At 40.6% G+C, this 19,647-nt stretch overlaps 2 long non-coding RNA genes across 2 annotated transcripts; both read right to left on the bottom strand.

The window, feature by feature from the left end:
- Nucleotides 1–1,314: 1,314 nt before the first annotated feature.
- LOC127375289 (uncharacterized) lies at nucleotides 1,315–3,848 on the bottom strand. Its single transcript, XR_007887361.1, has 2 exons — nucleotides 2,877–3,848; nucleotides 1,315–1,610 (listed from the first exon to the last, which is right to left on the bottom strand). It is a non-coding gene; the product is annotated as an uncharacterized LOC127375289 (long non-coding RNA).
- Nucleotides 3,849–4,435: 587 nt separating this feature from the next.
- LOC127375281 (uncharacterized) lies at nucleotides 4,436–8,403 on the bottom strand. Its single transcript, XR_007887347.1, has 2 exons — nucleotides 8,251–8,403; nucleotides 4,436–7,948 (listed from the first exon to the last, which is right to left on the bottom strand). It is a non-coding gene; the product is annotated as an uncharacterized LOC127375281 (long non-coding RNA).
- Nucleotides 8,404–19,647: the final 11,244 nt, after the last annotated feature.

Genomic DNA, 19,647 nt, shown 5'->3' with positions numbered 1-19,647 from the left:
CTATGGTTACTGAGTCTGTCGGACTTTATGTTGTAATACGAGGGGCAGTGTGATCGTTAAGCCGAAGTTAGAAACTACCAAAATACCGGGAGTGAGTTATAATGATTCTTTTCTGTTTGTGTAGCTAATGTGCTAACCAGCTGGGGCTAGCTGCAATGTTTTCTGTGTGTGTGTGTGTGTGTGTGTGTGTGTTACGGTGTGTAAATTAACTTGATCTACGTGCACCAGAGTTAACACTAGAGCTACAGTGAGAGAGAAACAGTCAAACTGCAGGGATTCATTAGTTTAGTAATATTCTGTAACTATGATTATTACTGAGCAGCAGGGGTTGCTGTAGGTTGTTTGTGGAGTCAAACTGACTAATAAAAGTTTTCTGATCCATTTATTTAGCGTTACTGAAGTACTGCTATTACTGACGATATAAGTGCAGGTCCAGTGTAACATCTTATACTCATATAATCTCCTATTGTATTATAAACACTGAGGCTCACTGCTGAATGTCTGTTATTGCACCGGGAACTTGTTCCAACATCAGTTACAGTCAGTAAATGTCCTGTGCCTATCTACTCATTAGATAGACATTGTGTTGGTAACCTCAGACTGTTTCAACAACACATCACTACAGTTAGCTGCAACCAGGAACCACCAGAGACACTGCTTTATTATTTTAGTATTTATAACTGAGGACTACTGATGAGCCACAATGAGCTGTTGTACTTGTATTTATATTATACTGTATATTATATTATACTGTATATTATTTTATACTGTATATTATATTATACTGTATATTATATTATACTGTATTATATTATACTGTATATTATATTATACTGTATATTATATTATACTGTATTATATTATACTGTATATTATATTATACTGTATATTATGTGCTGCTTTACAAGTAACACTGAATCCTCCATGTTTTACAGGTGAGCTGATGAAGCTCAGGTGTTCCTGGACCCATCAGAGGACAGAGACAGCTGCAGCATCAGGACAGTCTGGGTATCCAAAGGAAGACTGATGAAGATGAACACTGACTGCAGAGCACCATTACCAGCTCACACTTCAGTATACTAGAAACCATAAACCTTGATGGAGGACATGATCTGCACAGCTTACATAAAAGTTATAGCTTTGTTACTTACAACATGTGTAACTGGAATATTAATGAAACATAAGTAAAGTGTGTTTACTTTTAAGAAGAGTTTTGGTCATTTTTAAATTCAGTAATAAGTGTGGTTTTATATAAATAACATGTTATTTCACAAGATAAATGACATCATAATATATAATATAAATGATAGAATATTCAGTATACAGTATTTTTAATGGGGTTCAAACATAATTGCAGCTTTTACAAATATCTGAAGGTGAACTTTGGTAATAATACTTTCAAGTTAAAATATCAGACTATGAAATATGGACACAGTACAGTTAACAGTTGGTTACTTAGCAGTTTTTAAACCACATGAACAAGTCACTTTATTAGATGAGTAATTCCTTCAGTTATGTTGACATGTTGTACAGGATAAAGTATTGCAGGCATATAATATGTTTAACTTCACTGGGCTGTGTAGACTGTAGGTCACTGCTCACTGTTGTACCTGTAAAGACACGCATAAAACACAGTGTTGGTTCTCATAGTTAAGGTATAAACTAGGGATGCACCGTTTTTTCACTTCCGATCCGATCCCGATACCTGAATTTGGATATCGGCCGATACCGATACTATTCCGATACCAGAGCTGTGTTTGCTTTAACATTATTATTATCATTATTGTTGATTTTATATGAGGCTGAAATAAACTCCTCTCAACAGGCAAGTATGATATGTACGTATGTATGTATGTATGTCCCAAAAGGCAACTTGAGGTAAGCATAAGGTCAGAAAAGGAAGTCAGAAAAACAGGAAATCCTGTTAACAGGAAGAATCCCATTCTGAAAACAAATATGCAACTGTAAGGGTTTCAAATTTATTGTCATGTCAATATTTATTAAATTCCCAAAATGTCAAATATTTGAGTCTTGAAATATAAGAAAGTGCAATAAGTGTAAACATCTTACACACACACACACACACACACACACACACACTATCAATAAAACAGTGTGCATCTGAACACAAGCACTGGCTCTTGTAGCATCAACAAATCAAGGTTTTAAAATGTCAATTATCTGAAATATAAGAAAAGTGCAATAACTGTAAACATCTTACACACGCTTTCCCGTTGTCTACCTGGAGTTTACCTTGTTTTTGGAATGACTCCAGAAGTGATTCCTGACAGCTCGCCTAACAAATCCTCGTGCTGTTTCGTGTGGTGTTTTTTTTAAATGTTTGATTGCGTTCGTAGTGTTGTACGACGCGAGGGCGCTTCCGCGTCTCTGAATTACAGCTTTGCAAACATTGCATTTTGCTGTCTTGCTCTGCGGTGTTTCCAGTGTAAAGTATTTCCACACAGCGGACATGTTGGCTAGCCACAATGCTGCTCAATGCTATCCTGCTAGCTGGCTGCAAACTGCAGAATGGATTTCCTGAGCGGGGCGTTTCTCATAACTCTGTGTCTCATTGAGCCGTGCCTCCGTTCAGGAAATCCATTCCACAGTTTGCAGCCAGCTAGCAGACTGGCCGGCAGGAATCACTTGTGGAGTCATTTCAGCAGACAACGTTAACGCAGACATGGCTCATGGATATCAGAAATCTGCGCAGGTTGGATCGGGAAATTCCGATATGAGAATTACGCTGGTATCGGTCCCGATACCGATACGGGATCGGATCGGCCCCATCCCTAGTATAAACACTAACATTATGTGATAGAGGTTTATATATATATATTTATATATATTATTATAATTAATATAGCAGTATTTACCTGAGGAAAACGTCACAGAAAGCTGTAATCCTGATTGTTGTTGTTGTTCATTTCTCTGTGATTTCAGGTCAGACTCCCGCTCTAACATGTCTGCTGGTGAAGTTTTGGGTTTAGAAGCAGTAATTGAATTAATATTGACGGTAGAAATGCAGCTAAACAAGGCTGAGGTGGAAGTGGGAGGGGCCGGAGCGTCATCCGCGTCATAATGCCGACCAATCAGAGCAGACTGGGCTTTTTGGGAGGGGGGTCTTAAAGAGACAGGAGCTAAAACCTAGCGATTCAGACAGAGGCTGAAAAGAGGTGCTCAGCTATAGGCAGTATGAGAAAAATAATGTGTTTTTTGAACATTAAAACATCTAAACCTATTGTAGGAGAGCCACAAAATACAATTATGAACCTGAAAAAGGGCATAATATGACTCCTTTAAGTATTCTGACACACAAAGGCAAAAGTATTGAACCGAAAAAGTTGTTCTGTTGTCCAGCAATGAAATGTGGTTTCATAATTTTTGTTCATAAGTCTCATGAAGAGGTTAAGCTACATTACAGTCAAAAATGTTATAAAAGGCAGTTGCAAGAACAATACTTCTTACTTATTTTCTATTAACTCTCTCTGCTCTTTCATTGCATTCTATCTGCCGGATGTCTCTTGTTTCTGTGACTCGTGGAGTGCTGTCAGAGTGCTTTAACTGTGCGCTCGCCTTCTTCCCTCTCAGCTCATGGAGAGCTGTTTTCTCTCCTACTCAGATGTTTTCAGTTTTCCAGCTCCATTCCCTCATAGTGAAAATCCGGTATTGTGCTGTTTCTGTGCCATTGTGCTGTGACACATTGGTTATGGACTGGATGGAACCATTAGGGCATTAACCCACAAGCAATAGCCTGAGAGGGTGAAGTCCATACAAAACAATGTGGCATCTACAGTGCGTCTGATGTGTGTGATTGCTCACACCAAGTGCTTGGCTGCTGCAGAGCTGCTACTGCCAGCCCTATTTTTTCCTATACACTTTTCCCTGTATAATGTCCATTTAATTTACAATGCCATATATATATATATATATATATATATATATATAAATATTTGTTTAGCCGAGAGAGAGAGAGAGAGAGAGAGAGAGAGAGAGTGCAGATGAAAAATACTACCCTTCAACCGGTTAACTTCTGGAAATTATTTCACAATGTGCAGTGCTTTTACCTTGATAAGGAAGTTTAAACTGTAGGGAAATATGTGGATATGACTACCAACAGATCCTTTCACTGTCCTGTTTTGCTGGGAGACGTGGTAAAAATAGGACGTTAACTGTCTAGTGAAGCGTTGCTGCAGACACAGCTGAGACGCACGTGAGCTAGAGAGAGACAAAGCAGTGTGACCACTAAAACTCAAGACATTCTGCCATGCACACACCACGCAGGTGGTGTGAACAAGCTGTTGGATGGCTATACCCGGTATGTTACAGTACGTAACTAATGTTCCTGCCTATTCATTCTGAGAGAACAATGTCCAATGGGGAAATTCAACACTGCGTCAACCAATGGTGTAACTTCATCACTCAGTAACTAGACTTTTGCATTCACATTTTTATTATATTATTTACAAGTAGATCTTAATGTGAAATAGCTCACAGCTACAAAAGTGTCACAGCCGAATGTAACACCCCAAAACTAATCTATGTGTAATTTAGATATTTATACAATACAATCAACAATTCTATAAACCCATAAATGACATTTCATAGTTTCAGGAACATGTTTTTGGAATTTGGGTGAGATTTTTTTTCAGCAGTCTATTGCTGAAGGGGCCACGGTTACAATACAGTGATGACCAAAAGCATCTCTCTTTCCAGTCACCTGAAAGAAGACCGTCCTGGAAACACAGTGTACAGTGCAATGCATCTGCATTCATTTAATCTATGTACAAGTGAGGCATGCAAAAAACTCTCCTGAAATTGTGAGGATTTGGCAAATTGTACATGGTCACTCTAGTACAGGGGTGTCAAACTCAATTGCACAGGGGGCCAAAACTCAAAGCACGCTTTAGGTCGCGGGCCGAACAGGATAAACATTTATTGAACACACTAAAACTAAATGTTTTAGAACATAAATATGAATAAAATCAGACAGGAATATTATTCCAGAATAAATAAACTTAAACTTGAAATAACTTAAAATATTTTGCTCTCCATAAAAATATCTCCTGTAAAAATTATAGAAATTCAAAATATGAACATGCTGCAGAACAAGCCCTGGAAATATAAATAAAATTTATGCTTTTCAGCAAAAGTTAAAATAACAACAAATCAAAACATTCAGTTTTCTTTGCTCTTATGCCATCTTGTCAGAGCTGGATGCTTGGCATCTTTTTTTGGCAACAAGTTCGTTTAGGTTTGGTGTGAGGTCCTGTGTTGTGGAGATTCTCACTGCAGGTGTTTATCAGTGATACGACTCCTGTGTGCTGTTTTGTTAATCTTCATCACTGAGAACAGCTTCTCACACAGATATGTGCTACCAAACATGCACAAGGTTCGAGCCGCATGTAGACAGAGCTGGGGCATTGCTTCAGGAATGGAGAGAATAAACTGTGCGGGCCCTGCACTGTCGTACTTTGCCTTTAGTGTCCCATTATACTGCAGCTCAATCAGCTCCATCTGCATCTGTACAGGTGCAGTTCCACATCGACGGCAAATGGGTTGCAGAGCAGCTTGAAATTATTCTTTTGTGCTTCAAAGTCACCAAAGCGCCGTGCGCTCAATTTATCAGCAAAGTGCGCATTTGGGAACACCGTTGCGCCGACTTGGTTCAACATTACTTGGCAACAGGGAAAGTAAGGCAAGTTGCACTGGTGCATTTGTGTCTCTCATAAGAGCAGCTTCAATTGAAATGCCTTCACCGCATCATACATGTCAGTGATCATGCAGTCACGTCCCTGGAGCACGACTTTACCACACAGCGTTTCTTGGTGTATGATGCAGTGATATGCTGTTAACTCACCAGTACAGTTCTCCTCCTGCATCTTTACTTGCATCCTTCCCACTAGTCCACTTTTTTTCACCGCAGATCACCGGTGCTCCATCTGTTGTAAGTCCAACAAGTTTGTCCCAGGGCAGTTTCATGTCGCTTACACTTTGACATACGTTTTCTTTTCCTGTCATTGTCATGCAGCTCTTCAGAAACTCTCCCTCGGTAAATGGCCGGGCTGATTTGGCGATCTCCTCTGCCACAATAACACTTGGTTTCACAACGGCTTCACTTTGTGATTTTGCTCTGGTGAAAAACGTCTGCTGAAATGTCATATTCTTCTTTAACCTCTTCTACTTTCTGTATCTTCTGCTCTGCATTCAGGTTTTTCAGCTTATCCTGATGTTTTGTCTCGTAGTGCCGTCTTACATTAAATTCCTTAATTACAGCCACATTAGCTTCACAAATAAGACACACAGGTTTACCGGCAATGTCAGTAAACGACTAGAAAGATGCTATACAAGTACAGTCAATTTTCTTTTTTTTATTTCCATCAAAGTTTCCTGGCTACTTACTATGTAATTTGATAGTATTAAAGGGAACTAAGGTAAAGTTTAGTTTGATTAGTTAACTATTGTTAATATTCCAGAGGAATATTATTGAAAGACATGCACAATTGGAACCCAAGTAAATATTTATTCATTGTTTCTTTATAATTGGACATTTTATTTATTATTATGTCAAACTGAATGCTTGCCTAAAGACAAATTGCAATTTCTCACATGTTCAGCTAACCTGCTGTGCAGTGACTAAAAGCTCAGTATTTGATTGGAATTAATTAATTGGATGTCTAACAATTGAACACTGTCTCTGTTTTCACATATATAGCACTAGATTACAAGGTTCTTTCCGAGCAACAGTATCTGCTCTAACGTTGGTCAGTAAAGGTTTTGTACAGCAATGAAAAACAAGCTGTGTACAAATCATATATTTGTACAGTAGCTGTTTTGTCACTGCCTTTGTCAAAGTGTTCTGCTGTTTGTTAACACAACTAGCTAATGAGGACTAATTAGCTACAAATCAGCCATCAGCCACAGTGATGGATGTAACAGTCTGTCCTCCAGGCAGTGTTTATCATGTGTTTTATGGAGGAGGCACACAGCTGAGCAGCAAAGCTTACAATCAACAAGCCTTGTCGCTGGACTTTTGTCAGCCATCGTCAGATTTTTTTTGTCTAAAAGTAATTGCTATTTAGTCACAGTGGGGTTAAAACTGTCAATCTATTTCAAACAAGACTTATCATTATATATGATTAAGATAAGATTAGACCTTTATTGATCCCCAGTGGGGAAATGTGTGTAGCACCGGTATCACACCACTTACTGCGCCACTGGACCAGTTCTAGGTTCTAAGGAGTGGGGAGTAAAAAATAATTACACCAGAGACCGTTGCTTCAAATACAAAAGGCCGGCAATTTACTGAATGCTAAACACATATAAAATACAGAACTCAAAACAAAAATACCTTGTAGGTTCTTGATATTGAGGTAAGTATGGTAAATGAAAAATGTATTTCACTATTTTTGTTCTTTAGTTCACCTAAGTTATTTTAGTCAAGCTAATCTAAGTTAAGTTAGACCAGTCTCTTTTTCCTAGGTTGCACTTAATTTAGAATTCCTATTTTTCTTCCTGAGTAAACTCTTTTCTCCCTTTTACAGGTAAGAGAATACCTTCAATTACACAATCGAATCAAAGTGGACCACAATCATTTCAAATCACATTCAAAAATATGAACTCAATACGAAAATAAAAGTATGACACCTTAAATTCAAGTTCAAGTTCAAATGTGAGTTCAATTATTCAGTTCCATGAAAAGTTTCAGTTCGATTCAGTCCAAAACTAATAATCCAATCAGCTCTCAGTTCAGTTCAAAACCAATTCCTGATACTCCTACCACTCTGGCAGCGAGTCACCATACGCAGAAGATTTCCTCACTGATGGATGGAGAAGATGAGTTGAAGGTCTGGGTCTGGCTCGCCATCTTGAATCCCATCTGTGTATGTGCACGCCCGCAGACCAATCCTCGCTCCAACCGAGCTTCAAACCAATCAAAAAACCTGACCTGTGTAACAGGTCATAAGCACAATAAATCTCTTTTAAATCCTCAAATTGCACAAATAAATGTTTCACAGTCTCTGAGTTGTACCGTTACTGCTACGGTGCTTTTTCACCTCAAAAAATGGCGGCACAGCATATATTCACTTTTATAACATTCACAGTCTTCATAAACCCAAAATATTAACTGGTAAACAGTTTATGACGAAGCATTTCCTTGTAAACAGCTATGTTTTTAGCGTTAGCTCTCCGCCAGAGAAAAAAAAGGTACAACACGGCAAAAATGCGAGAAAACAACACAAAACTCACCAAAACCGGTGTGGCTTAGTTCTCATAAAATCCCCGTCAGTTCCTGAACAGGTAAGTTATGTTTCTCAACTGCAAAATCAACTTTTTCACTCTTTTCTTATTAACCACCGCTCGTTCTCTCCGATTTCTCCTACTCTCTCCCTCAGGTCTCTGCTGCAGCGTCACTGAGGTGCTGCAGCGTCACTGAGGTGCTGCAGCGCACTGAGTGCGCAGCGCACAGGTGCGCAGCGCACAGGTGCGCGTCCGCGCACAGGTGCTGCAGCGCACAGGTGCGCAGCCACTGAGGTCTGCAGCGCACGAGGGCTGCAGCGCACGAGGTGCGCGTCTCGCGTCACTGAGGTGCGCAGCGCACTAGGTGCGCAGCGTCACTGAGGTGCTGCAGCGCACTAGGTGCTGCAGCGTCACTGAGGTGCTGCAGCGTCACTGAGGTGCTGCAGCGTCACTGAGGTGCTGCAGCGTCACTGAGGTGCTGCGTCTCGCGTCACTAGTCCCTTAAAGGGGCAGCGACATGAATTTTCTGTCAGTATACTTTTAATCTTAAACATTAAATTATTGTTGTATTAACATTTTTAATTAACTGATGAATTAACTTACATTAAATGAATCACTTTTAACTTCCAAACTTATTTATATATATATTTATATAAACTATTTATTCTTATTTATGTCATATTTTAACATGGGTTACATGTGGTTACTGCAGCAGCACAAGCACAGCAATAGCTAAGTTAAATAAATAAATAATAACAGGTATATGATAATATAACAATAATTACAAGGTAAAGTGACAGTAGTGGGATGAATAGCAGCAAGGTCAGCAAGTCTACATTAACAGTGTACACCTGCTATGGTTTAGTTATGGTACTTAGAATTATATAGAGATGTAGAGCTGTAACATAATATAATATAGAATGTGATGCAAAAAGAACAGCAAGTGACGGTAACCAGCATAAACCTAATAAGACTATGAATACGATGAAGCCTACATAGCCTTTGGGTTTACCGTGAATATGGTTGGAGATTACAGCATGAAACCAAACAAATTAAGACGGCACCTAGAGACCTTCAGTCAATAAGCCACTGGACTTTTTCCATCGAAAACTCAATGCGTATCGCCAACAGGCCGGTCATTTAGTGAGCACGGCATCAGTAAATAAAAATGCACCGTTAGCCTCATACAAACACCGCCACATCGCAAGGTGCAAAAAAACCTCACACAATAGCAGAGGAGCTAATACTCCGGCAGCATTGGACATCGTCACAGTCATAGGTGAGAAAAGTGCTGAGACACTGAATACTGTCTCTCTTTCTTTTTCTTGACACGATCGGGAGACGTATATTTGACATTTCAGACGACCTCTGAGAACAACTCACAGAACATCTAACAGACAAACGTTAAATATAAGTAATATTGTTGCAAATTTCGCACAAAAAAAACAAATGTTAAAAAGTCATATACCTTTTTGAAAAGGAATAATCTGATGAAGCTGACAAGTGACCAATGTTTACAGTTAAAAACAGTTTTGAATGTTACTGTGTTAGTCTATAAAATGCACATCCCAGTGAATCACTGAGCAGTCTTGTTTAAATGTTACAAATTGAGTTAATAAACTGAACTTGGAAATTGTTTTAAGTTGCTGCAGATGTTATCTCAGCTCATTTTATTAATCCATTTTGATAATCAGGTGATTGTATGCAGAATGCTGGTGCCAGCAACTCATACAGTGGTTTGTACAAATAAATATGATCAGGTTCTCAATAGTATTAAAATTCAGGAGGGGCGTGAAAAAATTTCTGTCCCCTAGAGGGGGCATGACAGAAAATAATTGAGAACCACTGGTGTGAGGAGATAGGGAGTAAGTAAAGTAACATAATATATAGTATAGCACAGCTATATAACATTGAATATAATATCAAATATAATATCAATCCCTCCAGGAAGTTGCGATCAGATCGATTAATGCAAATTCAACAAATCCCCATGAATTCAGCACAACCTTGCTATCACCAAACTTTTCTGCAAATTATTGTAGTTTAATCCATAAAACACTGAGCCATATGTGGCCAAACTCACTTCCTTGTTTCTAGTTTTGAAGATGCAGACCATGTAGACGGCTGCGATTCGAACGTCTCACTTTTACCCTCAGGACCTGAACCTTTTTGGTAAGGTTACTTGGAACATTACAAACAGTGCAATTATCTTATTGATTACACAAAAACAATTGCAACTGATTTTTACAATTAGATTTTTTTTAAATACCTAAAAAAGTTTGTATTAAGAAGAATATTCTGTTGCATCCATCTTTCTGTGATCACTCATCATTTATGGCAAAATAGTCCCAAAAATTACTCTTCACCATTTTTTGAAGTAGCACTTAAATGACCCTGAAATCAAATGCTGTAATAAGACAGCAGTGGTCTGACAGCAGAAACACAAAGATAAGTCTGTGACAATACCTGCACTGTGAGATCAGCCAAACAGAGCTTTACCCTGCTGAGACAAAGCTTAGCATTCAGGAGTGTCTGCTGATCCATTCAACCATGCTAAGATTGCTATAATGTTTTGTTGTTTGCAAACTGGAATAGGAGGAAGAATGAGATTCAGTCCTGTTGTCTTGGCATTTAACTGCAGAAAGAACAAAAAGGTCTGAAAACAGTAGTGTGGACATGTCCCTGTTAAGTAAATATAATTTTTATATTCATCCAGATTAGGGTAGAAAGGCAAGAAGGAAAGAAAGGAGTTCTGAACTGCTGTGAAAAACAGCTATAGAACTGAAAAAAAGCTTCTTTTTAGACTTTCGAGTCTTCGTAAATAGATGGAGGTTGCCCGGTTGTCATGGTCATGGGGGAAATGGTAGTCTCTGTTCAGGTCTCATGGTCTCAGATGTCCTGTTTGAACTCCTGGTCAATGACCTTTGACCTCTTCCCAGTGGATGCTGTGAGAGATTTTGGTCTTGTGTTCCAGACAGCTGATATTGTCTTTTTTTTAGTGTTCATTCCGGTCCAGGGTTTTTACTATTTCACTGATATAGGGTTTCCCTCTGTCACATGTGATGTAACGATGATGTGATACACCACTCAAGTCTTCCTCTCAGGTCTTTAGGGTGTAGCAGTAGCACTGATCTTAAGGTGCTTGTAATGGTTTGTGTTCAGTGCTGACTACTTGTGACTTGAAGACCCTGGTTGCATGTTTCCGACGGTTGAGCCAACAAAGGGAGTTTGTCCTTGTCTAAGATTGGGGCAATTCTCATCATTCACTCTTGTACCTGTTGGTCTGCAGTGTCCCCCAGACATGCTGCACCTCCTTCTTTCTATTGGATGTCTAGTCTGCTGAATAGCTATAATATCAAATCAACCAATTTAAAATCAAGCAAAATGTTGCTTGCTCAACTGACACAGCAAGCTATTTAGGAAGTGAAACACAAGTGTGTCAACATCTGTTTGCCTGCTCACATTTTGGCATGTTGGTAATGGATGTCAAAGCTTCAAAGACCTAATGACCTTCAGAGGAATACCTCCTCCTCTTCAGCTCTTTATTGTGGTGTGCCCAGTGCTGTAGTCAAAACTACTTTTGTCAAGTCCAAGACCAGGTCAAGACTGAGTAGTTCAAGGAGGTTTGAATCCAAGTCAAATCCACGGAGGTTTGAGACCAAGTCAAGACAGAGTTTAAATGAGGAAAAACAGTCAAATACAGGAAAATAAATACTTTTACCATTGCCAGGGAGAGGAGTTTTGGCAGCTAGGCATACGATTTCAAGTGACATTGATTGCTTACCATGGTTTCCAGGTGGCCAATGTCAATGCTTGTTCAAGACGGAGTTTGAATCAAACCAATACTTGTTTCTGAAGACTGATCACTGGTTTAGTTTTGAAGGAGGAAATTACTTTAAAAAAACATATATAGCTGGACTTGGACCAATGGCCAACGAGTCCAAGACAAGTCAGAGACAATAGAAAAAACATCTTGAGTCAGAGATGGGACTTGAGTACTACAGCACTGGGTGTGCCCCAAGGTTCTGTCCTGGGTCCTACTATTTTTTACTTCTTTATACTTCCATTAGCTCAAGATACATACATTAAGGCCTCAAAATGTCTGTGTTACATTACCGTCTAAACTCTACCATACAGCTTAATACTGATTAAACAGCAGATTGTATTTCTGCCCCATGCCAGCGTTGTCCCTAAGGTCACGAAATGTCTCGGTTCTTTTTTCTCTTCTGTAAAACCACAAAATCTAGTTGTCACCATTGACCAGGCAATGTCTAGACTAATGTAACTCCCTCTTTAATTGTCAAGGCAAGACTTCCTATTGTTTTTCTAAGTGGTTCAGAATGCTGCTGCAAAGCTTTTAAGAAGTCTCATTTGACACCTATCTTGATTTCTTTACAGTAACTTCCCATTAAATTCAGAATCCATTTAAAAATTCTTGCAATCATGGTCTGGCTACTGTAATGCTATCACCAGCAGGTCTCTGAGGTCGTTTGATCCAGTGCTTATTGATTATTCCTCTCTCCAGACTCAATATTAAGACTGAGGTCGTGGCTTCTAAACTTTGGAGCTCCCTCCCCTTGGACTTGGACTCTCTTATTTGAGGACTGAATGATACATTCAGTGTAACAGAAGCAGGCAGATGAGCAGGCTGAACTTCTAAACCATATGCAAGCAACTGAAATATGAATTAACCATACAGTGTTGTGCTGTCTTGTAATGATGGTGCTGAATTAAGGAACAAGGCACCTTGAGAATATGTGAATTTGTTTTCTGCTTGGTTGAATAAGCACATTTTTGGCCAGTGGCCAGTCAACACTCAACAGTGCCAAGGTAGATAACAAACACCTTTGTGCCTGAATATTTGTTTTATGTTTAGCAACAGACACAGAGTTGAAATTTGGATGTAGTTCTGCTGACAGAGAGACTCTATCACTTTAAAGTACTATGCAAATGAACCAAAAAATGAAAAGCTACAGGGAGAGCAAGAGCATGCAAAATAAAATGGGAAGAGTCAAAGTTTGAGGGAGAGCAAGTGAAGTTTTGCAGAGACAGAAGGAGTAGTTGAGACAGAGAGGGATATGGAAGAAAGTAGTCGACAGAGAGCGAACAAGTATTTGGCAGACTTGAAGAGAGAGGGAGACAGTAGTCAGCTGGCTTGGAGCAGGACCCAAGTGATTTATCCCAGAGTCCTGCATTAGTCAAATGGATGTTGCCGTGCACAGATTAAGATTAGGATACATTCATCAATGCAGCAGCGGACACAAATGCATTACAGCCAGGGAGTAAACAAGGCAGAAGCCGCCGAGGGAATCAATGTGCATAATTAAAAGGATAATATGGAACTGCCATCAGTCATTTGGCCATAGAGGTGTCCACTACAAAGTGCAAATCACTGGGCTACATGGTGGGGACTGTGGACTAAAAGAGAAACAGATGGCACCGCACACATATATGTATATATAGTGCATACTGCATATATCAGTGGTTTTCAACCTTTTTCCTGATGGGAGCCCATTTCTGTCAGTGAGTAACAATCATACAAACAGTTTAAACTATCTAAACTTAATGACCCCCAGGTTGGGAACCACTGGTATATATTGTTAGTTTAAAAAAAAAGCCGCGTCTTATTTATAGCACTTTCTTTCTCTGTCCAAAATGCTTTTTTATTTTATAATTGCTGATAACACTGATATTTATTTGATGGCTGCAATATTAACCTCCCGGGAAACAATAGCATATTAGTAGCATTAGTATCCATCCTGTCATCCCAGTGTAGCATATTTGAAACGAATTGTTAGTGAGGAATGTGCACTGAGGGCGATACGGATGGCATGTGAGGGATTATGAATGTATTCTTCCACTGTAATCACATCAGAGACCAAGCATACGTCACAACAAAGATAAAAGACGAAGTGAAAGAAAGAGACAGGAATAGAGGTTGAGATTGAACACTCTCCAACCCGAATGTGAACCTTCTGCCCACTCCACTGAACTCTGTGGTCACACAAAGTGAGCGCTACCCACTAGGCAAAGTGTAATTTAAAAGGATGGTGGTGACCTTTCCTCTCTTTCTCTGTGGCTTGGAGCAGCTTGATGCGTCCATTTTAAAACCACTTTCTCTATCTGACTCTCTCCCTCTCACACATTCTTAGTCTCTCTCTGTCTCTCTCCCTCTCACACATTCTTAGTCTCTCTCTGTCTCTCTCCCTCTCACACATTCTTAGTCTCTCCCCCCCTCCTCTCTCTCTCTCTCCCTCTCACACATTCTTAGTCTCTTTCTCTCTCTCTCTCTCTGGCGCTCTCTCTCTCTCTTTCTCTCTCATACAACCCTGTGTAACCTCATCCATCCTAAATGCTGGATGCTGTTGTATCTCATAAATATATATCCAACATGTGAGCGAATTAAAGGTAATGAATGTGAATTGGTACTTTAGGAGATGAGTGCATAAGGGGAAAAACGTGTCATTTAACAATAAAATACTTTAGTGTGTTGCTCGTACTGTATTCATGTTAGGAACATTTCTGTCAGCAAAAACAATATCAACTCAGAAGACACACACACATACTGTAAAGACACCCCGGTCAAGGCACTTGAGGTGTGCCTGCAGGCTTTGGAATGAAACTGACTGGCAGAAGTCAAGACCACTCCATATCTTAGCTGCAAACCCCTCAGTTCTCCCAGTGCACCATTCAACAGTGCCAAATGCTGTTTACTGTTCACTGTTCACTTGGATGGATCTGTCAGTAATATATCTACATACTTTAGTGTAAAAGATAGCATTGTTGTCGATTCAGTTCGATTCAGAAGGATTTCGATTCGATGTGGCACAGCTCAATTCGAGAGGGTATGATGCAATGGATTTCTTGTTGAAAGTAGACACTTTGTCTACTTTGACTTCATCCTTAACTTTGTTGTACAACTCTGGTACGCACTTGTTAGTGAAATGCTGTCGAGTCAGTATGGTGTATCGGGGCTCTAATGTTTTTATCATGTCCCGAAAGCCATCATTCTCCATGACAGAGTATGGTCTCATGTCTTTAACAATGAACCGGGTTATTGAGGCAGTTATTGCCGGAGCGTTGTGAATCCTGCCTGAGTCAGTCATTTTTTAAACTTTCACAAACTCACAGCGCTGACGTAACTGCAACAAGTCTCGCGAGAGTTTTAAGGGAGGGAGCAACAGACGGTCAGAGAGAGATGCAGTTTTCAGCAGCTGCTGCTGCATCAGCAGCATAAGCCGATTTATAACTGTTTAATCGGGCCATCGGCCGGTTCAAGCTACATTAAGACCGATTTATTAGTCCGTGTACCGATGCACTCGCATCTTTTAAATCAAAATCAATTTTCTGATTCAAATCGGTTTTTGTTACACCCCTAGTAGTCAGTAATCTAATCCAAGCATCACAATATTAAAGTAATGTAACTATTACTTTCCATTAATTTTGGATAACCTCAACACCAAATATATGCACATAAAAACAAGACAAGTAGCGATAAATAGGCCCTCAAAGTTTTGTGGAGATTGGACAAAGAACACTAAAGTTATCACAACTTTCTGTTTCATGCTGCAATGTTAAAAATTCAACGGCAAGCCACAGACGCGTTGTTCGATGTATCGTCACAAATAGCACAACTTTTAATCGTGAAGTCCTGTATAGGGCTCCAGTAGGGGACTCCGCAGTTCTCCTGGGAGGCACATGTGGGCAATTATGGAGACACTTGGAGGGGCGTGACTGGGAGGAACGGCCTCCCCCATTTTAACCCGAGTGGTGTTTTGTTACTGGACCTCTGTGCTAGTCATGGATTGTCCATAAAGAACACCATGTTCGTACATATGGATGCTTATAAGTGTACGTGGTACCAGAGCAACCCAGGCCAAAAGTCTATGATCGATTTTGTGATTGTATCATCAGACCTGAGGCCACATGTATTACACTTGGGTTAAGAGAGGTTCCAGAATGGCGCCGGCGACAACGGCAGCCTCTCATTGCAGCTCCTATCATTGTTGTAGTTTTAGTGTGTTTTCAGTGTTTTTAGCCTGTGTTTTTTTTGCTATTTTTAACTGTTTTCTTACTTTCTTATTACTTTTTTTGCGTCGCCTAAATACTTTTTTCTGCGTTTTTGAGCACTTTTTATTTTTTGTTTACGCTGGTCTCCATGGCGACGGAGAGTCGCAGTGTTTACACCCGCAACCAGATGATCGCCCTGAGGTACCCGAGCATCCTGACTGGAGAGAGACCCTCCATACCGGATGAGCTGAGGAGGAGACGGCGAGGCTGCAGAGCGGGGGTTAAACGGAGGATGAAGAAGAGGAGGCTTAAACCCTGCATCCCTGCAATCATCGAGCAGATACCGGACTCCAACGTCACCCCCTGCTCTCCTCATCCCCACTGGCACGGGGTGAATCACCACAACTTACAGCCTCTGTGTCGGGCTCCCCGGTAAGCCAACACCGCAGCCCTGCCGGTTCCTGCCAGGATTGGCCTGGTAAGTGCAGGATCACTAGCGAACAAGACTTTTGTGTTAAAGGACTTCTTCACGTCCCGAGGATTGGATTTCTTCTGTGTGACTGAGACATGGCTGAGTGTTGGTGAATCCAGCACTTTAACTGAACCTTTACCCCATGATTGCTGCTACTTTAACTCCCCGCGGATGTCGGGCCAAGGAGGAGGAATAGCGACCGTCTATAAGAGTCATTGTAAATGTAAGCAGCTATTGCTGTCATCCTCTTTCACCAGCTTTGAACTGAGCTTATTTGAGCTTGGTTGCTCTCACACAGTGTTGTGTGCTGTGGTCTATCGGCCTCCCAAGTACAATAAGGACTTTTTAAATTACTTCTCTGATTTCCTGGCTGAAATCATGCCTAAATATGACCGTGTTCTTATTGTTAATGTTCATGTGTGTTGTCCTGATAAGCCAATGGCAAAGGGTTTTTTAAACCTCATTGATTCTTTTAATCTTGTGCAATCTGTGTCTGGACCCACACAAGAACACGGACACACACTTGATCTTGTCTTATCATATGGTTTGCCCGTTTTTAACCTAGAGATATGTGACGCAGTGTTTTCTGACCATATGCCTGTATTATTTGAGGCTGCTCTTGCCTGTCATACAGTTAAACCTCGCGCTGCTGCTCGACGCTGTCGCGTTATTAACCCTTCCACTGCTGTTCAGTTCTCGGTTGCTTTCAGTCAGAACTCCGTCTTTCCTGAGTCTATATGCAGTACAGAGGAGCTTAGCTCATGGTTTCACACCACCTGCCAAACTGTTTTAGACACTATGGCTCCATTAAAATCCAGGCAGCCTAAAACTAAATCTGAGCCCTGGCTAAATGACACGACTCATGCTGTCAGACGTGAGTGCCGTAGAGCTGAGCGCAAGTGGAAGAAGGACAAACTGCAGGTGTCTTTTCAAATGTTAAGGGACTGCTGGCGTCATTATCAAAAAACTGTGAAAGATGCTAAAAGAAAACATTTCTCAGATATTATCCTGTCAAACTGTCACAGGCCTCATGTTTTGTTTAACACTATTGACTCACTTCTGAATGCACCACAGACTGCCTGTATGGAGGCGTCCCCTGCTGTGTGTGAAAACTTCCTTCACTTTTTTATTGATAAGGTCACTTCAGTTAGGGCTCAAATCTCACCTTCAGTTTATGACCCCTCAATCTCTGTCCCCTGCTCTGCTGTTTTTGAGCAGTTTGAGCCTGTGACTTTTTCCTTTTTACAGGAGGTTGTTGGTCATTTGAAGCCCTCAGGTTCTCCAAATGATGCCGTCCCCCCTCGACTATTTAAGGAGGTTTTCCCCACTGTAGGACCATCTGTTATTGCAGTCATAAATAGCAGTCTGACCTCAGGTGTGGTCCCTGAAAATTTTAAACATGCAGTTGTACAACCTCTGATTAAAAAACCTGCTCTAGATCCTGCAGTTCTTGCTAATTTCATCTCCAGACTGCCTTTCCTTTCAAAAATCCTGGAGAAGATTGTGCACAGTCAATTAATGGCCTTTCTGGAAGAACATAATATTCTAGAGGTTTTCCAATCCGGTTTTAAAACCGTGCACAGCACAGAATCATATCTCTGAAGAGTTTTCAATGATATCTTTTTAGCTACTGACTCTGGTGACTGTGTTATCCTTGTGCTTTTAGATTTAACTGCTGTACTTGACACAGTGGATCATGAAATACTGATCTCACGTTTGAAGCAGTGGGTGGGCATCAGGGGCATAGCACTGGCGTGGTTCAGGTTGTACTTGGCTGATCGAACTTTCTGTGTCAGCCTAGGTGACTCTGTATCCTCCTCTGCTCCTCTCTCGTGTGGGGTCCCACAGGGCTCAGTTCTTGGCCCTCTCCTTTTCTCTCTCTATTTGCTCTCACTTGGTTCCATACTTAGGAAGCACGGCTTTTCATTCCACTGTTATGCAGACGACAGTCAGATTTATGTGCCTCTTAAAAAGAAAAATGAATACTCTGTCAGACTGCTACTTAAGTGCCTCAACGACATAAAGGCCTGGATGGCTCTGAACTTTTTAAATTTCAATGATAAAAAGACAGAAGTGATGGTTTTTGGTGGCACCACTGGGACCCCCCCTGTAGATCTGGGTTCCTTGGCCCAGTATATTAAACCTAGCATCACAAACCTAGGGGTTAAAGTGGACCCTGAGCTTAAGTTTGACAGTCAGATCAAGGCTGTTGTCAAATCAAGCTTTTTCCATTTGAGGCAGCTGGCCAAAATAAAGCCAATTCTATCAAGGCAGCACTTTGAGATGGTAATCCACGCCTTTGTTACCACTCGGCTGGATTACTGTAATGCACTGTATGTGGGGGTTAGTGTGTCCTCCATCGCCTGTCTCCAGATGGTACAGAATGCTGCTGCACGTCTTTTAACTGGCACACGTAAACATGAGCACATTTCCCCCATTTTAGCCTCACTCCACTGGCTGCCTATTCAATTTAGGATCCATTTTAAAATTATTTTATTTGCTTTTAAATCCCTGAATGGTCTTGCCCCGCCCTACCTATCTGAGCTTCTACACCCCTATATACCCGTCCGCCCCCTCAGGTCAGTTGATCAGCTGCTCCTGAGTGTGTCTAAAACTAAGCGGAAGCTCAGAGGGGACCGTGCCTTTGCTGTGTCTGCTCCTAAATTATGGAATGATCTGCCTCTGAACGTTAAACAGGCCTCTTCTCTGTCTGTTTTTAAAACCAGTCTTAAAACCCATCTCTTCTCTGTGGCCTTTCACACCTAGTAAGATGTCGACTTTATTTACTTGATTTAATTTCTTATTTTGATTGCTTTTTATTGCATGGTTATTATTTTTACTCATGTTTTATGTCTTTTCATTTTATTGTTGAATTATATGTAATTTTGCGCCTCATGTGAGCTGTTATGTCTTTTATTTATGAT

Source organism: Dicentrarchus labrax, unplaced genomic scaffold (assembly GCF_905237075.1).
Source record: "Dicentrarchus labrax unplaced genomic scaffold, dlabrax2021, whole genome shotgun sequence".
NCBI classification, from domain to species: Eukaryota; Metazoa; Chordata; class Actinopteri; family Moronidae; genus Dicentrarchus; species Dicentrarchus labrax.
Note: the sequence above shows the minus strand (reverse complement) of the source record. Positions and strands in the feature narration are given on the sequence as shown.